This window comes from Kryptolebias marmoratus, linkage group LG1 (genome assembly GCF_001649575.2).
Source record: "Kryptolebias marmoratus isolate JLee-2015 linkage group LG1, ASM164957v2, whole genome shotgun sequence".
Taxonomy (NCBI): domain Eukaryota; kingdom Metazoa; phylum Chordata; class Actinopteri; order Cyprinodontiformes; family Rivulidae; genus Kryptolebias; species Kryptolebias marmoratus.
Window position 1 is genome coordinate 30159624 of NC_051430.1, and position 10900 is coordinate 30170523.

The 10900-nt window shown below is 41.2% G+C and overlaps 1 protein-coding gene across 5 annotated transcripts in view; it reads left to right on the forward strand.

Annotated features, from left to right (window-relative positions):
* LOC108244537 (protein unc-13 homolog B) overlaps positions 1-10900 on the forward strand; it is a 133321-nt gene that overhangs the window by 61309 nt on the left and 61112 nt on the right. The window contains exon 1 of one of the 5 annotated variants that reach the window (XM_017430825.3): positions 2394-2754. The exons of 2 other annotated variants lie outside the window; for them this stretch is intronic. The gene's annotated coding sequence lies outside the window, so the exon portion shown is untranslated. Of the gene's footprint in view, positions 1-2393; positions 2755-10900 lie in introns of those variants that run through there. 2 more of the 5 variants (XM_037974832.1, XM_037974833.1) reach the window with 2 other exon arrangements.

Genomic DNA, 10900 nt, shown 5'->3' on the forward strand with positions numbered 1-10900 from the left:
AGTGGCTGGGGAGAGGGAAGTCTGGGTCTCCCTACTACTTAGGCTGCTACCCCATGGATGGATGGATGGATGGATGGATGGATGGAGGGATGAATTGAAGAAGGAAAGGTTGGATGGATGGCTGTTTGACTCTGCTTGTTCAGGCATGGATGGATGGATGGATGGATTGGTGGGTGGATGGATGTATGGAAGAAGGAAGGGATGGATGGATGGATGGATGGATGGATTGAAGGAGAAGGGTTGGATGGATGGATGGAAGAAGGAAGGGATGGGTAGATGGATGGATGGATGGATGGATGGATGGGTGGGTGGATGGATGGATGGATGGATGGATAGATGGATGGAGGGATTGAAGGAAGAAGGGTTGGATGGATGTATGGAAGAAGGAAGGGATGGATGGATGGATGAATGAAGGAAGGAAGGACTAAATGGATGTAGGAAGGAAAGGATTCATGGATGGATGAACAAAGAAGACTAAAAGTCTTTATTAACTTTGGTTGATTTTTCAGTGTTAAGAGTTATTTTTCTTTAAGCTCTTTGTTTTTCAGAAACTTGGGCCAAACTGCTCAGATATCAGAGTCCTGAGCACATCTACTCCCAATAAACAGGAAATAAACAAGCTGTAATCTTTTGTTTGCTTTGTTTGAACGTCCAACCTGTGAAGAGGCACCAATTAAAAAAGGATTTGCCAGTTTATTTTACTTTTTTTAACTTTTTGCATGAAGCTCATCAGTTTCTAATGAACATGTTTGTTATTTACAGTTTGATTCAGATAATCACCCTGGAAAAAAAAACTAAATCTCCGACTTGTTGGATTTTATTCATAAAGAAACGTTGTGGTTTTCCTGGTATTTGCTCCGTTTTGTCAGATCCAATGAGTTTAATCTTGCACGTTGGTTTTGTTGTCGGGGGCCAAAGGTTGTCTGAGCTCCGCTGCTCCGTTCTGCTAATGGCTTTTTAACGAGACATAAGTCACGTCACCGTCCACGAGTCGCAGAGCGTTTTCTGCCCGAGCGTTGGTCAAAACAAAGTGATGCTTTCATTCTTCTAACAGAATGTTTCCAGAGCAGCGAGGAAGGTCGAATCCATCATAATCTTTCTGACAGAAACTATAAATCTCTATGTGCAGATGAGCTCTCACATCCATTAAATATGAAATATATAATAATAAATAAATTCATCTGCAGCAACACACAAAATCCTGTTTCTGTGCAGGCAGAAAGAGCGTTTTATTCGAGTTTTGACTCTTGATTTTTATGTTTTTACACCTTAAAGAATAAGCTATTAGCCTGTTCTAAAACTTACATCTTTAATGTAACTAAAGTAATTTATTAATTAAGTGAATATATTCAAATATGAGTAGTTATAGTCATTTCTGTTCTGAGGTGCATAATCCAAAAAGTGAAACTAGTTTAGCTCATAAATAAAACACAAAAACTGTTTTTCTTGTCGTGTTTAAGAAATGTTCACAGCTGCAGGCAGAAATATGTTTTTACAGGGTTCAGTGAATGCAGTGGGATTTATTGTGGAGCGAAAGCAGATTTTTGTGTCGGATTTTTTGTTTTGTTTGTTTTTTAAAAAAGACATTAAATCCAGAACTTCAAGCCAAGCGACTCTTCTAAGAAAACTGCAAAAATAAGTAAGGATTTCATTAATTGTGGTTCATGATGTTAAAAGACTAGTGGAATTCTGGGAGTTTGGTTCCTACATGTGGAGCTCCTGACGTGATCCAGGAACCCGTCCAGGTTCTCGTTGAAGACGGGAAACTGTCAAAGAGACGGATCGGATCAAAGGGAGCGAGTTGGTTTGTTCAGAGCTCGGCTCCTGTGGCCTGAAGTTACATCAGAGCTGATGGAGCTTTAATGTTCAGCTGCCCAGGCAGGATTCTCAGAACCCGAACAGAACCAGGCTTACGTTTTCATCGCTTATGTGTTCATTTGTCTGTACTGTTAGCAAAATATCTCATTAACCAGTGATTAACTTTTAGATTTCCACTACAGCAAAGTGATTTCAGCTAACACAGATGGCTGGACCTCGGCCAGTTCTGCAGGCACTGAGCTACAGTTAGGTGTGGTAGTAGGTGAGAGTCATTGACAGCACATGCTCCAAGCTGAACACCAGCTCCTAATGTTGTTTTCAAGGTTTGACCCAATAAGCTGCAGCTGCATCGTTTATCTCTGACAACGGGCGATATGCATTCCTTCAGGGAAAGCTAGGCCTTTAATTTCCATTTCTGGCTCTGCAGATCCTGAAACAGAAAATATTTGACTCTATTCCTGGAATACTTGGCATGTGGCATATGTGTTTCTGATGAGGCGAGGGAAGGAGAGAGAGGGAGAGGCGGTGAGCAGGAGGGAGCGGAGCGTGAGCGCTGAAGATGCCTCGGTGCCGTCGGCTGAGCAACAAGCTGCAGTCAGTGCAGCTAATAGGAGGAAGGAGCAGTCTGAGGACGAGAGGATGAGAGGAACTGAGAGAGACGGAGCTAAACGGCGAGCAGGAGACGCCGCTGCTCCTTCAGTCTGAGGACGTGGAGGGAAAAAGACACGCCCGTCAGGACAACGGCAGACCAGAACCTGGAAACTTTTCCTCTCAGAGTGGATTTTATTAAAGCTGTACAAGTGGAGATAATTAGTTTCCGAGCTTGTCACTTAAAAGCTTTGTTTTTAATTGCATTTCTTTGAAAAAAGAAAGCCAATCAGTTGAGCGTTCCTGTGGGACTGATTGAAGGAATGTGATGTGAAACTTCTGCAGGAGGTAGGTGCTCACTTTGCCTGACAGAAACATCAATCCTGTAAATATGAATAAAAGCACTGGAGATAAAGACGTTTGAGAGATTCTGTGAGTTACTGTCATCAGATAAATCAGAGAATTGTTTCCAGTCCAGATTTAATTGGCCTCTGGGGGTCTCAGAGGACCCCGTTCTGGACCTCTGTGGGTCTGAACGTGAGGATCTGAAGTGCTGTAGTAAGTGCTCAGACAGGAAACACATTTCCTCTGCTCGCTCTCATCACCCTCCCATCTTTTCTTAACCTCCCATCGACTGAAACAAAATCAGAGAAAGTCTTTTCTTTTCCTGTTGGCCTCGAGTCACGTCTTTACTCTGAGGACTGTTTTCACACGAATGTTGTCTCTCCATCTGCTGCTTCGGCTTCGATCGAAACTTGTTAAAAATAACAAATAAAACTAAAGAAACTGCAGATTTATGCTGAGCGCTGAATGAACCGTTTCAAGTTGAAACAAGATGAAATGAAGCTAAAATCAGCAAAACTGTATGAAAAGTCTAAATCTAGAAAAGCTGCAGCTAAAAGCTAAACATTATCAAAAGCATAGCTAAACGTTAAAACAAAACAGTAGCTAAATGTAGTAAAAGCGTCATTTAAAGCTAAAATTTGCAAAACTGTAAGTCAAGCTAAATGCAACAAAATGGTAGCTGAAAGCTAAATGTAGCAAGATTGTGGCTAGAAGGTAAAATGTGCAAATTAGAAGCTAAAAGCTAAATTAGGCAAAGCCATTTTTAAAAACTAAAATTAGTTAAAATGATCAAAACCTTCAGTAAAAGTAGCATTATGATAAAAACTAGCAGGTCTACTGAAGCAGAACTTGGCGAACAATCTTCTTAAAGATGTTAAAGAGATCTCTGTGTATTTTTATGGTGAAAGTCTTTGTAAATAAAGTTAAATAATTAAAAAAGTCTAAAATCTATGATACTGGAAGACGAGTCAGAGCCTCCCTGTATCCGATGGAGCTGAAAGTTTTGGTGTTTCATTAGTTAAATGAGCACAAAGTGTGCAGAAGTCGTTGGATTGCAAAAGAACGTTCGCCAGAACATCCAAACAGGAAAGGGCGAGTGAAACGCTGACTCAGCATTCTCAGAATTATCAGGAACAGTTCCCGGTTCTCCCGGTTCTCCCGTGTCAAGGTCCCCGAGCTCCCGAACGTCTGCAGCTTCAAACGTTGGCTTCAAGAGTCATAAAAAATTAATTCTCATTATTGCCTCGCTGGATTAATTCTCAACCCGTAAGTCGGGATCTTCACTGGAGACGAAGCGGCTGAGCGGGTTCTGGAATACGAATCGTTTGGAAATGCTCCCCCTTTGATCTCGGTGGTAATGTGAGGCGAGCAGCAGCTTTTTAGGCTGATTGCAGCTTTAATGCCTTCAAATAGGTGTGGAAATAAGCCCAAGTTTTCTTACAGAACATCCACTTACTGAGGGTGAATTTACAGCAGACTGATCCTCTTTGTGTCAGCGCTGGTTGAGGTCTGAGGTCCAGAACCAGAACCAGAACCAGAACCAGGTGGAGTTATGGATGAGGGGAGGGGGGCTGCAGCGTGGAGGCTGCTCAGGTCATATTACCTTTTTTATTTGTTATTACATCTTGAATAAACTGAAAGAAACGACTGTGCAAATGTTTTAAACCGCTCCTAACTGTGTGAACGCTGAGTCAGCATTCACACTTGTTTCTGTTTTTTTATTTTGTAATCTATCTACTTTCACAACCTTTCTGCTAATTTAGTCGGTCACATATCAAAACGTTTGGCTCATTCTTTTATACTTTTATACTTTTCAAAATATTTAACTTTATTTACAAATATTTTCCTTCATAGAAACACACGGAGATCCCTTCAGTTCCTTCAAAAACTTTCTCTTTTAAATCTGCTTCAGTTACCAGCTCTGTTTGGTCTTTTTATGCTACTTTTAGCTTTTAGCTTGCCTTTTGCAACTTATAGCTTCTACCTAGCCTTTGCTTCTTTTAATTTTCAGCTAACATTTTGCTGCTTTTACTTAGCATTTTCTACCTTTGGCTTCTAGTTACTGTTTTACTACTTTTAGCTATCCTTTAGGCTCATTTAGCTTTTAGCTAGCATTTTGCAACTTTAAGTTTTTAGCTAACTTTTTGGTTATTTTAGCTTGTAGCTAGCCTTTTGCTACTTGTAGCTTTTAGCTCAGTGCAGCTTCTTTTAGCTTTAACAACTCAGTTTCAGCTCTCTGTCTTCAGACAGAGAGTCCTTCTGTTTAAACTTATGTTTGTTTTAGATATTTAGTATATTTCTGAACATATTTGTTTATAACTTCAGGAGGTAACTGTGTGCATCTTTTTAATTTTATTATAACCAGTAAATGTCCTCAGGACGGCGTAGTTAGAGCAGTTTCTGCTCCAGTACTGGATATGATCTGGAGCTGTAATCATGTTTCAGATGGATGCAGCTGCAGGAAAACATTTTTAGGTTTTATCTGTTTGTAAACATTTGCAAGTTTGAATAAAGAAATCTGCAAATGACCAATTATCAGACCAACAGTTTTGATTTGGATCTTTTAGGAGCGTGTGTGTGTGTGTGTGTGTGTGTGTGTGTGTCCATCTGAGGTCCGGTTCTGGGCTGATATTAAAATGAGCCTTTCATGATCCAATCACAACAACTCTAATTGCATTGGGTCACAAACAGCATTAGAATGAGTCTCCTTATGCATGGAAATAATCACTTGTAATTAGATCTCAGCGGCCCGGTAGAAACACCAACAGCATGTCCATCTGCAAAGAACCATACCATGGAGTGACTCTGAGATCCACCAAATCAAAGGTGTAACATTTAACACTGTTATTAAGAGCTGATATTAATCAGTGATTGATGTGACCCCGCCCACTTTCAGATGGAGACATTTCATATTAAAAGTTAGTTTAGAAATAAACCTTTCTGCCCTGCCCAAACCCCTCCTCCTGGTTCTGACCTCGTCACATTTGGACTTTGATACAATGAGAAGCATCTCCAGCACGTAGACCGGTCCTGACACCGCTAATTGTCTGCAGACATGCATGAAGGGAGGCTGATGTGGAGAAAGGCCACGGTGATTTTTTTCTGGCATCAATCAGGCAGCGAGTGAATAAACTGCAGGGCAGAGCGAGGAGTTGTCCTGCTCACACACACACACACACACACACTCACAGCCCATTGACATTTATCTGTGTGTGTGTTTTCCACGCATTTAAAAATACACTTTATTCCTGCTTCTGTTGCAATCAAACTCAGAACTTTAAAAAGACAATTAAAACGACAAAAGAGCTGATAAATATGCAGAAGTTTAATTAAAACAAACTCAGTTCCTGCTGGTTTAGGCTTCATTCTTTTGTCTGTTGGTTCATCCATCCATCCATCCATCCATCCATCCATGGTTTATCTGGAAAACAAAAACTAATAATAATAAACAAAGCAAGCTGGGACTTTAATCATCATGATGTCCTGATTCTAAACCAGAATGGGCCGCTGACTTTGACACGGGTTTGAGGAGACACCAGGTAACATCTCATCGTTACTTTAACCACATCTGGACGAATAAAACACTTTGTTCATGACATGTAGCTGACGTACTGAAACTGAAAGAGAAGAAGATCTGGTTACTGAGAATGGAATGTTTAAAGACGGGTTACTGTCCCAAAGCTTACAGACATAAAACAGATTTGTAATCAAATAACTGGTTACAGATGAGGAGGTAAACAAAGACAAGAAGCACGACTAACGTGTGTGCACAGGTGGTTTTCAAAATAAAACACAGTCAGGTAAAAACGGCAGATGTGTGTTTTATAAATTGTTTGTTTGTGATTTTAAAGGTTCTGCATCTTGCTGAGCCTTTAAATGGAGAAGACACATGTATGTTTGTGTCTGTCAGTGTGTGGTTAGTGAAAATACTTTATGTCTTGTTTGGTTCAGTAAAGAATGGGCTGGACGTCTCGACGCAGGTGAATCAAGGAAACAGAACGGCCGAGCGTCTCCGTCAGTACCGTGATGATAAACGAGTGGAGGGATGGAGGGACAGCTGTGTTTTCCTGTAGGGACTGAGACGGATTTTACAGATGCTGTTAGCTGTTGTATTATCTGTGGTATCCTGGCAACAAGTTTACGTCTTCAGACATGAAACAGCTGATCGCCCACATTTATATTTTGACTTTTTAACCTCATCTAGGTTCTGCAGCAGACTTCACAACGTGTGTCCTATTCAGCCATTCACACAGACACTCGTATAATGTGTTTATTATATAGACTCAGTGCTTTTCACTGCGTAAAAGTTAGCAGCAAAGACTGTTTAGTGACTCAGACATGTATTTATTTATATGCATTAGATGAAAACAGGAACAAACAGGAGAATAATGTGAACCGGCAGGATGTTGATACATAAAAAGAGTATCTGAAGCGGAGCTGCAGCTCAGTGCTTCCCGTTTAATTCATTATGACAAGGTTAAATGGCTCCAAATTGATCTGCAGGCTTCTTACTTAAAAACATTCTGCAGAGGTTTCTAAACAGCAACAAGCTTAAAGCAAATCATGTTTAAACATGATCATGTTCAAAAGATTTATACAGATCTCCTCTCAGAATAGTCCCAGAGTTGTTCCGGGTGTCTCCAAGCTGTCTCAGCTGTCCTCTGACAGGACACATCTGAAAAGTAACAATAATTATTGAAAACTGGTCCAAATGGTTACTTCAGAAGTGTGCTCCAGTAGATTAAATCGGAAATGTGAGGGCGATGTGGGCGGAGGTGGACAACAAAATAAAGTGCATCTAAGATTTCAGTTTTCAAGCCGTGCACGTGAAAGTGGGCTGTGATTTTTAAAAGCTGGCCCCTGACCACAAACACTTAAAACTGAAAGCAACAGAAGATTTGCTCATTTTGAGACACCAGCTCGTCTCCAGCAGAGGCAGGACTGTCAAACACTGGCTGTAGGGTCATTCTCCCGCTGAAAGGTGGACCTCCATCCCCGTCTGAAATGTCTGCAAGACTCAGACAGGTTTCCAAGACATAAAGAAAACTCTGAGCCAGACTTGAAGCATCGACTGAAGCTCCAGGCTCTCCTCAACCGGCAATTTATCACAGTCACCTGGAAGACAAAAGCTCTCCATTTAGAGCAGAATTTTTTATTTATATACTTCTCGAATTGGCCAAAACAACAAGCAGAATATTGTTTGGCATCTTCTAAATGGCCGGGAGAAAGCTAAATCAATTAGGCTCAAGAGGCCGCACATTGTCATTTGCATCGGGTTACCGATGGCAGACGGCCAGTGGCGGTTCGTGGAACAGACGCTCGTTTAAGACAAGAGGACAGGAGGAGGGAGGGGGTGCAGGCCCAGCTCATCGGATTTTCTCTGGAAAGTGATTAGACTTCCACTTCCCAACATCCCCCCCCCCCATCCATGTCTCCACGCAGCCGGTCGGGGCATTCCTCATGGCTGCGATCGTGGTTTTACCTCAGAGCCTTCGAATCAAACTCTGCCCTGAAAATGAACAGTTTTACTTCCACTCACGGGCGTGTGGGCCGTCTTCTCTGCCACATCGATGGAAATGAGACGCTCTCTTTGAAATATCCTTGTGTGTGTTTGAAATATGGCACGGAGGTGGAGTGGTGATGATAAATCAATTAGAGAATTACGCTAATGAAGGTGACGGCAGCGCCAGAGCCCCACTCGGCCATGACTCCGTCAAGACGGTGGGCGATATGAATCCCTTCTTAGTTTTTGGTGAAAACTTGTTCCAGCAGTTGGTTCATATCCCCCATCCCTGATTGACTTTTTCTTTATTTTCTCTACAGGATCATTTTAAATCACAGGTAATAATTATCAATCACCAACAACAATCAGCGTTCGTAAATATCAGTGTGGGTTGGACTTTTTGCTGTAAGTAGTGCTAAATTCAACAATAATATTGGTTTGTAGCTGTTTGAGAGATGCTGAACCAGTTGTTGACCACAGTGAGCCTGTTAATGTGAGGATGTTGGCTCGGAGCACAGATCTCAGGTCAGATTCATATTTAGGATCATTACTCAGCTTCATGTTCCGCTGGCGTTCATCTCATTGGTTCATCAGCCCGAGCGGCCTGCCTGGTTCCTTTATTACAGCTTATTTGGTGGTTTTGCACCGTATTATTTATTTATCTTCATGTTTTGAAAGAAAAATCGGTTGTTTTGAGTTTTTTATGACCAAGGAGAACAGTTGTGTCTGTTGTTCCTGTTTTGGCTTCATTTTACCTGAGTCAGCACACAGGAGAAGGAATTGTGTTTTAAATCGAATAATCTTTATTCCGCCATTATCCTCTCGTACTCAGTCAGTTTATTTACTTTCTAAAATTACCCCAGTCATTGTTATCCACTCAGTTTGTCTTTTCAAACAGCTGTTATCTTGCTTTTCTTCTCGGCTCTTTGTCTTCTAATCGTTTGTCTTTGTCATTCCTGCAGCTGGCATTAAAGCCTCTCCTCACGCTGCCATTCAGGTTTCATTTTTAACATAATAGCGTGCTAGTTACAGAGTAAGTGAAGCTGTTCGTGTTTCTTATAGAGACACACGATGCCGCCTGTTCCTCTGTTGGCTTCAGACTCTGCTCTGTATTAATATTGTTATCACAGATGGCAGATTACATGCAGATTACATTTGTGTTGCAGATGCAAGTTTCTCAGCTGCAGCAGAAACTTTTCACGCCGTGTTGCTTCCGTGAACAGACAGGGCTGATGAATAACAGCAGCCTTAAATGGAATAAAAAGCTATTGATACACCAAATAATCGAAGGTCACAGAGGTTTTATCACTTTATTGAACTGCCAACAACACTAAAGCCAACCTTAAGGAAAAAACATACAACATACAATATAAATCAAGTTTATAGTTAAAAATGTGGGAAATGGGAACAGTTTTAAAAAGTTTGACACCTGTGTATATCGAGTTTACCCTGATATGATTCGATCATCGTGAGCCGTCCCTCGTTGGCTGCGCTGCCTGAAAAGTGTCCATTATGTCCACTTTTTTGGATTGCTTTGGGGAAAAATAAAGTTCTCATGTGGAAAAGTCCTAAGTTTTGGAGCCAACCCAGTTTAAGATGGCCACCACAAACCAAAAACTGGTTGTAACTCAGTCAGTTTTATAAATGTTGAGCTAAAAGTGATGCAACAGTGGCTGAGAGTCATCCTTTAACACACTCTGAGCTCTAACAGATTTTAAATCTCTGGCATGAAGAGCACTGGGCGATCTGCATTCCTTCACGGACTGCTCAGCCTTTAATTTATGGTTGATATTCTGAATGTGATCTTGGCAGAAGGGGCAGAATCTGTCTGCCTGGTTACAGCGGAGCGTTTGAAATGCTGATCAATAAACGTAGAGTCGCTCCAGAGCTTTTTACAAGACTTCGGCGCGGTCAGGAAGAAAGCCAATTATGAAAACAGCTTTGACTAAACCAGAGAGCTCGGTCTAATTCCTGGAAGAACCATTACAGGGACAGTGACTCAGGTGGATGAATTCAGTACATGTCTGACCTTATGCAGCAGTCGGTTACTTCTTAATGCAGATTGAAGAAAAGCGTCAGTGAATTTATCATTTTCAGAGTTAGAGTTCAGTCAGTGTGGATGAGGAAGATGATGAAGCTGCTGTTAGGTAACATGTTGCATTTTTTATCTGCTTAGAGCCGAACACAGCAAACAAGTCTGACGAGACTAGATTTTATATATATTTATTACAAAATTACTTTAAAGTGTTTCAGTAAATAACTCTTCACAGCTCCTGGAGCTAATTCAGAGTGTTGTACCTTGTAAGTACCATGTAGGAACCATGCAAGTACAAGTACTTACATGCAGGGCCGTAGCCAGACTTCCTGAGGTCCACCACTCAATGTCCCCCTGCACATCAGTTACAATGAAGACCAAAACTGAATTAAAATAGAAGCATTTATCTAAAACAAGTGACTTGAATGTGTATGACATGTATTTGTGTGTTTGTAAATCCATGGGGATCAGCCTCATCTGAAGCAACAGAGGACTCAGGGCACAACCATGATGACTCACTGAAATGACATGAATTAGTTTATATGAATGTTGATTCAAAACACAAGATTTTAGCAGAGATTTCACCTTTTTATCAAATACCAGTGAGGTGT